A 16,375-nucleotide genomic window follows, 5' to 3' on the forward strand; every position below is an offset into this window, starting at 1 on the left:
TATATATATATATATATATACACATTTTGATAAAGGCTTCTATATTGCACCAATGGAAACACTAATATCACCTGCATTATGAACTGATGGATCATAATTGAAAGCTGCTACATAGGAATTGTTTCTCTGAGCTGTTGCAACTGCTTTTCGTTCTGCAGTTGAGAACCTATTCCGTGTCAGCTGCGCATAACTATGTCCATCACTTTGAGATCCTCTGGCTTTTGTAGTGAAGATTCTGTTCGTTTCTTGGTGTGTTTCTGTTTCTGCAGCTGTCTCTCTTTCCCTAGACAAGGACAATCTTGAGCCTGATCTTGACATTGTAGAAAAATTTGACACTTCCCTTCTAGGCATGTTTATGTACGTATACAGAAATACACGGGTGCAGAAGATAGTATCTAATGAAAATAACTGGGTAACGGAAATGTTACTTCTTAATACGACGGGAAGAAAGTAAATAAGAAATTTTTACGGAAACTAGAATCGTATGGGTCGAAATGAAATTTGTCAGTGAACCAAGGAGCCGATATCAACGGAACCAGAAAAATGCTGTTAACAACAAAACAAAAAACTGTTGCAGAAGTAAATAAGAATTTTTGGGGAAATTAACTAAGTGTACAGATTTGAGTTGAACTTCCTTTTATCACTAATTATTAACCTACTTTTATCGGTAATTCCGTCAACAACACCAAACCACAAGATGTTGTAAAAGTAAATAAGTAATTTGTAGGCAAATTTAATGAAGTGTACAGATTGAAGTGAAATTTATGAAGTTACTTCTGCCAGTAAATTATGTCAGTAATTCGTCGCTGTTGCCTGTAAATAGCCATGGAAGACTTACAGTGAAAACTATAGCGTCTGAAAATAGAGTGCGTGGGATATATAGAGAGAGTTAGCTAGTTAGACAAATAAAATAGGTATAGATAGATAAGATATAGACAGATAGATACAGAGAGATAAATAGATATAGACATAGTGATGGATAGGTAGATAAATATATATATATATAAAGATAAATAGAGACAGATGGATATATAGCTATTGATAGAAAACCAGATGTAGATGTCTTTTAAATTTCAAACACGTTAACCTCATATAAAAGAAACTTTTTAAATGACCAATGCATGTAAAGGCCACAATCAATTTCTGAAAGTTATTTCGCAAAGAGTTACCTCCCTTCTCCACGTAATCCAGGAACTTGGTTTTTCTGCCCCCAATTATGTGAAAACAATTTAAGATTCTAAAACCATTCCTGGAACATAAGTAATGTATGTTCCTAGTTTGGTCAGAATCGGTTGAACAATACGGCCGTTATAATCTTTTACACATACACACATTCATACAGACTGAACGGGATCTATATTATAAATAGACAGTCTCATAAGATATACAATTAATAATAGAAAAGGGAGAAGAAAATATATAATAGATTCTTGGTTCATTTTATTTGTAGTACAATGGAAAAGTAATGCAAATAAAAGGAGATACCTATAATATCACTGGGGAACATAAAAAAAATAGTTCTCTTGCTGTTTACAATTAGTCCTAACTACGTTGATAGTGTTGGGTTCAGAAGTGCTCCTAGAGGTTTTCTATTTGTATCGCAATGGAAAGGTAATGCAAAGAACAAGAGATACCTATGATAATAAGTATAAAAGACACCGGATCAACAAAACAACACACAAATATCCGAAAAATATCCTACACATGTTTCAATATGACACTATGTTTGAATTATTGCCATTCGAACTTCTATAGATGTAATAAACAATATGTTGCCGGGTATCTTCAGTGAAAAGTAAGTATATTAATTTAATATTATCTAATATTAGAGCACCGAAGGCCGGATATAATAAACTTTAAGAGGGACAACAAAGAGTGCATAGTAATTGACGTGACAGTGACAGGAGTTCAACTTACATTCATGTAAGAAACAGAAATGGATGATAAATATGGATCCCTAAGAATTGAGTTGGCTACAATGTGACAGCTACGTGAGTCAAACATAAAGTTATCCTTATTATCATCATCGGAGCATTGAGCTCAATACCAACAAATTTGAAAAAAAACCCCTGATTTTTTTTAGAAATACCCTACAATCTAGATGTATTGCAAAATTGGGCATTACTTGGAACTGCACGTATGTTATACAAAGTACTATGTATCTAAATATTGATCTCCAAATTGTTTGTATGAATTCATTGAGTGATAGAAAGTGAAAGTTGCATTTTATATATGTGTGGTTTTGTGTTTCTGCGCGTATGTTTGTGCGTGTGTGTCTGTGTTTGGGTTTGTTCACCAATACCTTTTTTAAAACGGTGTTGGTCTTTTTACGTCCCCGTAAAATGGATCAGGGACTGATAGAACGTGTTCAATGTCTACAATCAAGTCCTAGTCCTGCTATTTATAACATATTGATGTCTAGTATGATGGCACCACATTGAGAGATTCCATATCAAAGCTTTGATATTTACCTGTCTATATTAATGCACCAAACAAGTTCAACAACTTCGTAACACACTGTTGTCACGAAAGGAAACGTTGTTCACCAATGACGTACAGCGACTGCCATATTTTGCGTCTCACGTAATCATTACTACGTATCGCTTCGACAAAGATCCTTTTGTTAACAAAAGAATATATATTAAATGATCGCACAATTCCAAAGGTGTGTATTCTAGCATGGGCGCAGTCCGAATCCTGAATCCTGCAAAATTAAACATAAAATAAATAATGTAAATAAATCTAGAGACTGAGCAATGAGTTATTTAGTGAAGATGCATGAAAGTATACTGAAGTTAGAGAAATTAGATACATATTTGGCCTTTATTATCGCATTGCCCTGTTTCCTACACATAAGAACAAGTTATACTAAATAAACCCAAGTGTACGAGAGTGCGCTGAAAAGTTCCTCGCTTTGGTAAATGAAAATACAGGAGGATCAGGTAATTGTATTGTGTCATTCAGCATATTCTCGTCTCAGATTCACCTAATGACTGCAGCGGTCCTTCAGGATTAGTCAGCCCTGTAAAAGATCTCGGTGAGTTGTATCTCTAACCAGGTCTTTCTTGATATTCTTATAGTCAGGAACTTTTCAGCAGCTCCTCGTACCACTTCAAATCACTCTCTACGTGAATTTGTGTGACATAGAGCGCTGTATACAGTGTATAAGAACACCAGTGATATCCGTGGCGTCTGCGATTTTATGCTTCTATATAACTAATAATGTGACACGTGAATTAACAATGATATTTATAAATTTGCCATTTCCCCATATTACACGAGAACGTCTTGCATAAGCGCCAACAGATAAGATTTAAAAACGGAATCCATCATAAATTCCTATAAGAATATACAATGACAATATTTTAGAATTGGTAAGAAATAGCCAATAATTGGCCATGATTTTAAATATGTTACTACATGTTTTGCAGCAATTATGTTCCAATTCATCGTACATACTGCAAAGTATTCTAATTCAGCGACGTAGCATTCGATGTAATTAAATATAAATTCCAACTGCTTTTGTCAGTTCCATGTATTTAGTAAATCAATTAGAGGCGTTGCAATAGTTATTAATAATATGAAGATATAAATCATACAATGCTGTTTACATAAGGCGTTAGATGTAATGTCAATAAACTTGTGTCAAACAATTTTTAGAAAATTGTTTCTTTATTTTTGGTTGAACATATCGTTGATGAATGAGAAATTAGGGGAGAATTATTCATCATAAATTTTATTGTGACGGAAAATAAAATATAAACAAAGTTAATAAAAAAAAATCATTTTCTAATGAACCAAAATATTTTTCATTCAGATAAATTTTGATTTTCATGTATGTCAAGAAATAAAATAATGTATGGTTCTTCGAGAATTTGTCGATGTGTAATGCGTTTATTTATTATAAGTATTGAAAAGCACATTGAAGGAAAACCGAGGTACTGCAGGAAGGAAAGTTCGAATTACATATAAGTGTATTTCGTTATTCATTTTACGATTCCTCCTCGACGAAAAATACACGCAGATGCGTACACACTCATATGCACACCATGTCAACTTTCTCTGCCATGGTTACTGCGACAATCACACTCTACACACTTTCCTTCAAAGCACTGCTGTCAACAGCGGTTGTGAGCTAGAGCGTTGAAACATACTGAACATATACAGCAGAGGTAAAGGTCAATCTCTGCCAAGCGGCTTTAGTCTGTGTGCTTTAGCTTCGTTTCTATGGCATCAGTCCGGATACTTGTTGATCAGCCCTCGGATGTGTATATAAAAGCATATACTACATCATCTGAGGATTCTCGCATATAGCTTCCGATCAGATAAATGACATAACGTTCAAAACTGTACAACGATCTGCATGAATATTCTGTGTATATTTTTCGATATTTGGAATAAGTTGAAATATTTTAGAAAATTGTTATATTCGTGAAAGAAATTTTAGATATAAATTATGTACAACCGATTGAAATTAAAGCTAAGGAAATGAAAATAAGTTAATTTATAGTATACAAAAGGAAGGTAATCGACATAATAAGCATATCAATAATAATAAAGTTGTATGAAATGTTCATTATTAAATTGAGTTAAATTCAAAGCAAACTAAAATGTTATGCTTTGAATTCTATATTATCGTTGGAATTTCGAAATTAACAATTTAACCTACATACAAACAACTGAACAGAGAATAACATATAATGTTTATCAGATGTAGCAACAAAAGAACAATCAGGGAATTCATCGAACACTTCCGTAAACCTTTCTATGAATCAGTAAATTCCAATGATTTAAGATGTATAAATGCAGAGAAACGTCAATGAAATAAAGTTATCCACTTCCTTTCTTCAACATTTGTTATGTTCTAATAATTTGCATACGTTTCCTTTGAATTTAATCGTCACATAGAAGCTGTATACGTTTGTGCTATACTTAAGTACAATGCCTCTCGTTTTATATGATCACAGAAAAGCTTTGAAAACAACGATGATAATTAATTGTTGACCAAGCTATATTGTCTTTGATTGAATATTTTTGTAAGGAAACATAAGATAGTCTAATGAAACATCAGTTATATGCATCATTGAATAGATTTATCATTTTCTTTAAAGCGTTGCTTTCGTGTACCAATCTTCATTTAATTTGTTGGTAATTTTCTAGTTTTAAAGTGCAGAGCAAAAGTACAATGGCGGATAATTGATCACAACGGTGTATGTGTTTCAATATGGACGAAGTCTTTTCGAAACTGAAGAGACTTTTCCGCAATTGTAAAGCTATCAATTTTTGTAAATATATTACATATGTATATTAGCATTTCTGTATACCATTCACAGCAGACAACAAAATATGTACGCATGTACATTCTATGAACAGCAAATACACACACACGCACGCACGTACACACACACACACACACACACACACACACACACACGCACACACACACACACATACACACACACACCCATACACACACACACATACACACACACACACATGTATGAAGCGATTGAGTAAACAAAAGATCGATATGGTAGAAATTCATTTTGCACGAATATTGTCTCGATCCATCCTGCAATTCCTATTTATAGGGGTGATGTTGTGTATCATACTATGTTGCATCAATCTTGGAGTCTGCATCACATCGGTTCCATTCATACAAAGTCGATTATGTCAACTAACACTGCGGATAACACCAGGTAGCCCAAACTGTGGCAGTGCTTTACTCAGCACATCAGCACCATAATTGACAAACAACCACACACACTCTCACACACACATATAAATCTATGGAGAGATAGACTGAAACGAGAAGGTCAATTCAAATTCCACATCTTAATATATTTTCGCCAATTCATATTTTAGATTTCAATTCTCCTGCAGGAAATATTCTGTTTTTTACACGATATAATCGAGTTATTCATCAATAAAAATCGCGTCTGAAACAGATGCAGAAAACTTTAACCTACTTCTATGCTTTCTTTGTTTCTTGAAGTGTGTGTGTGTGTGTATGTGTGTGTGTGTGTGTGTGTGTGTGTGTGTGTGTTTGTCTGTGAGCGTGTGTGTGTGTGTGTGTGTGACATGAGATAATTTTTTTCTTCCTGCTTGCGCGTTTATCAGAATATCAGAAACATATTTTGTTCATAGCAGGTGTTAAAGCGGATGCAATACCTTGTTATATATTGCTTTCACTGTGCAAACATCGTATACGAATTTATGTATTTGTGTCTCGCTCTGTTTCTGTGTACACAATGAAATATACATAAATATATGTATATGTTACTGTTTGTGTCTGTATAGATAAATATAAATATATGTATATATTTGTATGTACAAAGGTATAAGTATATACCTCTGAGTGTAAATGTGTATGCATGCACTTCTCTATGTACGTGTGCGTAAATGTATGTGTGTGTTTGCATGTATCTCTTAGTACTCTAATTTACTTTGAAGCATTGCAATGTACGTAAATGATGTAAATCTTTTCAAACTCTCTGAGCGATGCAGGTGAGGTTTATAGAAACATTTGCGCGCTGGTGTCAATAATTCAAAACATAAAAGAAGTGATATTTTATAACTGTTCAGCTATTGTTTAAAATCTTATATTTAGTGGAAACAAAATCTTTACATACCAAATAATAAAAAGAACAGTATCAAAGCCGTCGGAAAAATACATAGTTTTCGGCAAACCCTCCTTTTATATAGTACGAGATTTTAGGTTAATGTAATTTTAGTTTGGCTCATGGAGTTAGACTCTATCTGTAACCATATGTAATATTCTTCAATAACTACTACTATAGTATGTACCATGACATAACAAGTCACTTATGTCAGTAAGTTTTGGGCTGTCATAGTGGCCGCTCTAAGCGTTGTGATTTGAAACACAATTTTAGCATACTATTTTAATTATATTTTATGGGAACTTCGACATGCTTAATAAATGATGCATGCTCTTTAATAGTTTTCTACTTATTTCAGACAGAAAGCATTCTTGAAGCGTAGGCGTCCTTAATTATGAAAATAACAGAAAGGACTTTCGCTTCCTTTTCTTGCATGAGTTAAGCTTGGGTACAATGCCTCCCAAACTGCTGCCTATATCAACGGATCGTGGGGTGAAGGGTCCACAATTGATTGCACAATACGAAGGTGGTTTCAGAAATTCCGTAGTGGTAATGAGAACCTTGACGATGAAGAAAACAGAGGACGACCATGCAGTCTTGAAAATGAACAATTGAAAGCAATTGTTGAACAAAACTCACGTCACAGTTTCAGAGAAATGTCTCATGCACTTGGTGTCGGTATTGGAAAGGTCTCACGCAATCTGCAGAAGATTGGTAAGGTGAAAAATCTCGATACATGGGTTTCACATGAGCTCAATGAAAACCAAAAATTTCGGCATTTTGAAGTGTGCTCGAAGCTCTTTCTGCGATTAGTCACTTGTGACGAAAAGTGGATCCGTTATGATTACCGAAAACACTCAGGTCAATGATTTGATCGTGATGCCTCCCCCAAAACATTTCCTAAAGCCGAAGTTGCATCAGCAAAATTATGGTGACTCTCTGGTGATCTGTAACTAGAGTTGTCCATTACAGCTTTCTGGAAGCCAATCAGAGCACTGCAGCAGAGGTTTACTGCAATCAACTCGCTGAAATCCATGCTGACTTGCAAAAAATGAGACCTGCATTGATAAATAAGCGTGACCCAATACTGTTCAACAATAATACAAAGCCTCATGATGTACGAATAACGCTACAGAAACGCACAGACTCGGTAGACGAGGCTTTACCACTTCCTTCACATTCTATTATTCTTTCACCCATTGATTACCATTTTTTAAAGCATTTAAACACATTTTTAAGTGATGAACATTTGAGGTCCAAACCAGAGGTGGAATCAGCTTTCTACGATATATTAGCATCAAAGCCAACAAGTTTATTTTATGAACGAGCCATAAATAATCTCGTTGATCGATGGTAGAGATGCATAGATGTTCACGGCTCTTACTTTGACTAATCAAAACATTTCTATTGTTAATTATTGCACAAGAAAATTATTTCTGAAATTGGCCATAATTTTCGTAACAACCTAATAGTTCACAGAGAAACATTTGAAACTTAAGGTAAGGTTAGTTATTTGATAACTTATTTCGGCAAAATTTACTTCAAATTTACTTACGTATTTTGCCGAAATCTATGTTTCCGACGGCTTTAACACTCTTCTTTTTATTATTTGGTATATAAAGAGTTTGTTTCCACTAAATATATGTTTTTAATAATGTTAGGTTATACGTGATTATGAGATATGTAAAACAATGCAGGCGTTCATCTAAAATCTTTTGTAAAGTAACTGTATCTAGCGTTGTATGGAAGCAAGGAGAAAACTACCCTATGTACTTGATTATTATAAATTTTCTGGAATCGTTAGTTCATGTGACTTCCCAAAATCGTTAGTTCTTTGATGGTAGGCTAGCAGAATCGTTACAGCGACGTTTAAAATGCTTACCGGCAGTTCATTCCTCTTTATACTCTGGATATAAATTCCCTTGAGGTGGTTTTTGCCTTTCATCCTTTCAGGAACAATAAAATAAGCACCAGTTGAGCATTGGTTTCGATGAAATCGACTTATCTACTCCTCCTCCGAAAGGTTGGCCTTCATCTGATATTTGAAACCAATACCTTTCTTTCTTGGTAATACTGTCCCTACAGAGCCTATACCAAGGATTATATTCTATATTTTATTATTAGTTTTAAAGACAGTACGTGTTGATCGAATGCATACTTCCAGTGACGGCATATATATATATATATATATATATATATATATATATATATATATATATATATATATATATATATATATATATATATATATATATATATATATATTGAAACGTTAATCCTTACACACTTTTACTCTCTCTGTTATTTTTCGTTCTCTCTCCATTTTCACTTCTCCAAATTTTCTGTCGATGAACGTAGGCTCGAAACATTAAAAGATTTTCAGTTTTTTCCCGAGCGTCAAACCAATACACCTGCTTATTATCACCTCACTTGTCTTCGTCTTATTTTCTTTAAATTTGTATATGTATAGATACGTCTTTGTTTGTGTGTGTGTATGTGTGTACTTGTGTTTTTTGTATGTGCCTGTGCGTGTATGTTTTCTTGTATGTGTGTGTGTGCGTTTATTAGCTCTGGCTTTTGAGATTCATTATCAGTGTATTCAGGACATGAATTCAAAATGAATACTTAAAATGCATTTTGTTACATTATTACAGCACTACTTACACTGCTCTGGCATTTCAAAACAATCTCTAAAACTGCATATTTTACGCTTCATTAATGAGTGTATCCTATTGATTGTTTCAAATTTCCATGCAATATACATTGATTTCGATTATATATTTACATATATTAACTATAGGATAAATGAAGATGTTTAACTTGGTGAATAATTTTGCATTTTTTGCGAGAAATGAACATGCATTGGATAACTACTAAGTACCACATGTATTGGTGATTTATTGAAATTCATCTCTCATCGTTCCTTTTCTTTCATCAGATGTAAAATCATAAACCTGTGAAAATATTCATGAAATGTAAAGTTATCGAAGAAATCTCTAAAGAAGCTCTGATATGCAATACAAACCAAAGCAAATATATTTCTTCAATTTCTCATTCATTTTGTGATAATATGATGCACAACAGCAAGTCTTATTGGAGCAGAACCATCAATTCGAAGAGAGCATCCGAGTATATTCGATAACGTATTTGAATTTTGTATGCTACCATCACGCATTAAATTGTGTCACACCACCTTACGACTTATAAATATAGAACATTACTTGGTCATTTTATCTTAAATTCTTTGGGCTTTTACGAAGGGAATGTTGTGTTTGAAGTAACACTATTACGTCAACGAACATGTCGTCAAATATTTAACGATGTTGGTCGTATTACTTGTTTCGTTTAAGGTGACACTTGTGAGGAAATTGCTTTTGTTATTTCGGGTAAGCTCATCCATGAGTCCTTCGAAATATTGTTATCCTGTTTTTCTCAGACAGTTTCTGTCTTGAACAACCGGAATATATATTTATATCGGATATGACCACTTCTTTAGGCAGAAGGATATGATTGGAGCTTCAATGTAAACACTCACATGTGCAACTGGGGTTATCTTAAGGCATGCATTCACTGAATAGTTGTTCGCGAGTGTCACATGACCGGGGGCTTAGTTCTGATCAATTAATGCTGTCTTACTCTCAAATATATACTCTAAGCGCCAGTGTATTTATTCTGTTCGCAGCTTATAATGGTGATAGGATGACTCCATCTGCTCCAATTAAACATTCATTGAAAACGTTATACTTAATATAACAGTTGTTTCTCATCAAGATTTTAGATCGCATTGTAACAACAATACATTGTGAAAGAATAGAACAATGCGGTATACCCTATGTATATAATAATCAAATTCATACAAGAATCTGTAGATATCATGCCACTGGATGCCACTAACTATTTTGTATATTTTCTATTTTTCTTTCGATCTTGTTTTCTAGAAGATCAGTAAATTCTCAACTAATTTCTGTTTGGCTATTTTGGTATTAATATAAGGGTATAACTAGATTTGAGTTCAATAATTAGGTAGTATTCTTCGATTGACAAGGAAATTTTTCTAGGCTTATCTGAGATACGTCCGACCAATCAACTTGAAATATTATGAAACATGTTTGAGAACTACAACACAATACTAGGGCGTGGTAAAAAAAATCCTGACGTTAACAGTATCGGAAAGAGGCCTGGTTAGTGGCCCAAATTTCCGAGTTCTTATACAGGGCTTTAAATGTCTGAAGGACCGCTGCATAAATTATGTGAATCGGAAAAGAGAGTACGTTGAATAAAGTCATAACTGATCTTTCTGTATTTTCTCTTACGTGAAGCCAGGAACCTTTCAGCAATAATTAGTTAGTAACGGGCCAACAGGTTGCTGTAGATCAGCGAATCCAAGTGGATGGATGAAGCAGTTTTTCTTAAACTTCTGGAACACGTCGTGAAGCACACTCGTGGCAGCAAAGAGCATCCTGTCCTGTTGCTACTTGATAACCACAACTCCCATATCTCGTTGGATATCATTGATTTCTACCGAGACAATGGTATTTTTCTGCTATCATCACCCTGCACTGCTCACATAAGCTACTGTCACTCGATGGGAGTGTTTGTGGTTCTCTTAAGAAGTACGTGAATAGGGCGTGTGTGATGGATGGATGAAATCGCACCCAGGTAAAACGATGACAATTCACGTCTTTCCGGTGATCTTGAAGGAGGCCTTTCCACATGCGTGCACACCAGTCAAAATCAAGAAAGGATTTCAAGTCAGTAGCATCCGGCCTTTTAACACGGAAGTCTTTGGTGATGACGATTTTCTTCCATGTTACGTCACAGACGGTCCTGCTCCAAAACAAGCTGAAGATCAGTCTGAGGTGCAGCCAGACGACCATGTTGACATGCAGCCTTGCATTCAGGCAGGTAACCAGCCTAACTTGTAGCCAAATGACCAGTCAGATGTTCAACTAGGTGACCAGGTCAATGAACGTCAAGACGGTCAAACGAACCAACCTACACCAGGCCCAAGTTTTCCTGCTGATGTTGTTACAAGCCCAGAGATGTTGCGCCCATTAAAGAAGGCTTCACTCAGGAAGAGATGTCGAAACCGTGCAAGTCGCAAGAGGTGCCAAACAGCCATTCTAACCTTAATCACCGTAAAACAGCGCGTAGTGGATGAAATAAACGAACGGAATTCCAAACCAAAGAAGGCAACTGGTATAGAAAAGGCAACAAAGGAGAAAAGAAAGTCAACTAAAACATTTAAAGGCGAAAGGAAGCAGCCTCGAGGCAAGCAAGTCACCGATTGGAAATGCTTTGTCTGCTCAGATTGGTATTCCATCGCCCTTCCAGGTGAAGAATGGGTGTAATGCATGACCTCTAAAAACCGGGCACCCACACAGGCTATACCGATGGACGACAGGATTTTCTGTGTGATCTGTATGGTGAGAGGTTAACGGAGGACGATTCCGACTACATGGCACATGTAACAATGGGAAAATTGGCTGATGAGGAATCTCATTATTACAGTTAGGATATGGAATTGTTCAAAGCAAAGTTAATTAATTAAAAAAAATACTTCCTAGATGCAAGAAGGAGGAGTCGTATTCATTTTAAACTTGTTTGTTAACATAATTCCGAGTTATCGACAATTGTAACAAAGTACCCCAGAAAGTGTCACAACGTACTCCGCACTCGGGGGAAATTGTTACAGCTGACAACACCTCATTAATTAGAACCTGTCGAATTAATGTTATTTAATTTCTGTTTTTTTTTATTCTGGTGATAACAATAAATAGAGATGTTTTACTAATTAAATCTGAAAAGAACTTCAGCTGTGTTCATTTTTGTGGGTGCCAAGGCAAAAAACAAAAAAATATATATATAATAACTAGACCCGGTCTCCCCTACCTAAAACAATGTATGGAATCCTGAGATATTAAAAAGCTACGTTTATTCAGGAAGTAAAACAGCTTGTACAGTGCAGAACATTTAAGATTCAATTCTAAATTTATTACAGTTAAAATTTATTTCTATGAATTATATTATCTTTAAAAATTCAAAAGGAAACAATTTCTGTACATACTCTGTATAAGCCTAGGCGTCCAAAGATATGTAAAAGAAATATAAAACATAAAATGTGTATAATTATGTTTATAATTCAATCTTAGTTAATACTAAGCTATTGCGAGATGCCCATCGTCCTTAGCAGGATTATATTGAACAGGAAATTATCAGGAGGAACAAGCTTGTGTAGGATTTATAAATTTAATCAAGCGTACATTAAGGCCATTCAAATATACCTAACGTAAATTAGCTATGAGCTAGTCACTTAGATGTTTACACACACACATATTTTGCTTCATCAAAGGTCTGAAGAGAATAGCAGCTAAATATTATATGAAACTGTAAGCAGCTGTATATTCCCTCTTGTTTCTCGTATTCATTCACTTAGTAATATCATTTGAAAATTTACGAATATCACACATTCTCACTTCTCCTCCGCTGTCATTCTGAGGTTTTACAATTATGTATAAGATAAATAATTCAGTCAAGGATTACATTTGGCGAGGTGTTGTTAGTAGGAATACTTTCGAATCTGCGATATATTTTGTTGTTGCTGTTTTAATTCTATATCTCTATCTCTGTCTCTGCCAGTCTGTCTCTCCATCTCTCTCTCTCGCTACCCCCTCCCGCTTTCTCATTATGTCTTTTTCTGTTTTAATATGGACATATAAAATAGTGTTTACTTATTAAATTGTATTAGAAATAGCTTCAGCAATTTTGAAAATAGGTTATGTTAACTAAACTCAATTATAAGTATGAAATCCATGGAAACATCTCCCACGGTATATGAGTCACATAACACTACTTAGGCAAACAGATGCTGGTAAGAGGATTATATAGTTCGAACGCAGGGAATCAATCGATTATCGATGGTATATAGATTTAATAAACATGTAATTGAACACTAAGGCATTCTATTTGATGTTGACTTTCCACTATGTATCTATGCGTATTGTATTACCCTGTTGCATTTTTAGTATATATATCTATATCTATGAAATACTGAATGCATGCATCTGGAAGCATATATATATATGTATATATATATATATATATATATATATATATATATATATATATATATATATATATATATATATATATATATATATATATATATATATATATATATATATATATATATATATATATATATATATATATATATATATATATATATATATATATATATATATATATATATATATATAGTAATGTTGTGTTATATCTACTGTAATTTTCTGCATTTATATATATATATATATATATACGTAAATATTTGGAATGTTAAGCGATGGTCGAGGGACAAGAAGTGACACGCAAATACATATACAGACACACGCATATATATATATACACGTATACATATATACACACACATACACAGTCACTCACACCCACCGAGACTGATATTCATTACAAACCGACTGATTCCAAGCAATACCTTCTGTTCACCTCCAATCACCCAAAACATACAAAGACAAACATTCCCTTCAACATTGCGAGAAGAATTTGCACAATTGTCTCTAATTATAGAACTCGAAATAAAAAACTCGAAGAACTAAAGGCAGTTCTTCTCGACGGACATTACCCAGCATCATTAGTTGACAATGGAATAGAACGGGCCAAGACAATTGCTACCCATGACCTGCGAAAACCGAAACACATACACGGCACGTTAAATAGTCTCCCATATCTCTCAACACACAATCCTAGAAATGCAGAAGCTTACACAATAATATACAAAAACATCCCACTACTGAATCAAGACCCACGTCTAAAAAGAGTACTCGCAACCCATATAATAATAAAAAGCAAAAGACAACCCACATCCCTAAAAAACCTACTCACGAATGCAAAATTGCCCAACACACGCCCACCACCTACCGTCAACAATGTGGTCGTTCTAACTGCAGGACTTGCATCCACCTCATGGAAGGAACAACATACAGATTCCAGTCGGGACACACTTTTGTCATAAGAAATAACTTCACCTGCGCATCAAAAGATTTACGTTATGCCATAAGGTGTGAAGGGTGCCACAAAGAATACAGAGGGCAAACGAGCCCTACTCTCAGAGAAAGGATGACAGTCCACCGCCAACAATTGAGGGATCCCACCACAAGACAGATACCACTCTGTGGGCACTTAGATCTCTGTGCACAAAACAAGTCCCCCAAATTCCTTTCCCATTATACCAATGCTCAGACAACACCACTGACCAAACACGAATAAATAGGGAAAATAATCTTATTCAAAAATACAGACCACAGCTCAACATACGCTAACATAAGCCCCCTCCCCAGGTGCACACCCAAAACAAAGACACACAGATACGCAAAATCACACACACGCCAATACAATGCAAACCTCCGACACGAACACACTTACATACATATATACACACACCCACAATCACAATATCTCCACACTAGAGCACAAACCCACATACTTTTCAAGAAAAAACACATGCATATATACACTTACAATACAATTGTAGCAACCACAACCAACAACCATACACACATACGTAAACAGGTACATGCCCACACCTACACATCACTCCGGCAACCACAAATCATATTCACACACGCATATTTGCATACATATGTACACACACATACAGACACCATACGCCCGTTCCCCAGTAAAAATGTCACACACATACTCAAAAGAAAAACACACACAATACAATCCCAACAATCACAACAAACACTCATAAGCACACATGCACAGAAGCATGCACACACAATGACACACCTCCCCGACAAATACTAGCCACATAGACGCACTCACACAAACACACCCACACGTATACACACACATACTGCACTAAACATACAAACAAAACTAATCACTCACAATTACAGCGCACACACACATGTACACATATACGCCAGGAAACTACATAAACCATACCCACATACACACATACACGCACATACAAACGCATACCCAGTACCAACATACACGGAACACACATGCACACACATACACATCACCTGGATAAACCCAACGTACAAAGACACCTAATAAATACAACACACACATATATGCTCACACACACATGCACCCTCATGCACACACATACAGTTGCTCCCTCACACACACACCACAAGGACAATTCAAACACAAACATACTTAGAGACACACACAAACTCACGTACACACACATGACACCCCACCAACACACAACACAAACAGGCATACGCACACATACAGACATACACATACATATGAACCATCACACACACATACGGTTGCTTACACACACACACACCACAAGGGTATTTAAAACAACACACTCACTCAGACAGAGACACACACACACACTCACGTATACACACACTCCCACACTCACACAAATCACTCCCACGTACACACACAGATGCACACATACATACACACACAGACGCACACATATGTACTCACCCTCACATATACATACGGCTGCTCTCTCTCACACACACACACCACAAGGACGATTAATACAACACATACATGCTCAGAAAAAATAGATAAACGCACACTCTCACGTAGACACACCTAACATCCCCACCGACACTAAAAACACACAAACACACATACACACGCACTCACAAACGCACTCACGCACACACACAATCAAAACACATATACACATACACACACATGCGCACACACAACACCCTAACAAATATTAATCACACACATACACACTCACACAG

The 16,375-nt window shown here is 35.4% G+C and overlaps 1 long non-coding RNA gene across 1 annotated transcript in view; it reads left to right on the forward strand.

Moving 5' to 3' along the window:
* LOC149135448 (uncharacterized) overlaps positions 1-9,795 on the forward strand; it is a 109,300-nt gene extending 99,505 nt beyond the window's left edge. Inside the window, exon 3 of the long non-coding RNA XR_016241865.1 lies at positions 9,559-9,795. This is a non-coding gene — a long non-coding RNA (uncharacterized LOC149135448). The remainder of the gene's footprint in view (positions 1-9,558) is intronic.
* The last annotated feature ends 6,580 nt before the right edge of the window (positions 9,796-16,375 follow it).

The sequence above is a fragment of the Octopus bimaculoides genome, chromosome 5, assembly GCF_046866305.1.
Source record: "Octopus bimaculoides isolate indiv1 chromosome 5, ASM4686630v1, whole genome shotgun sequence".
In the NCBI taxonomy this organism is placed as follows: Eukaryota; Metazoa; Mollusca; class Cephalopoda; order Octopoda; family Octopodidae; genus Octopus; species Octopus bimaculoides.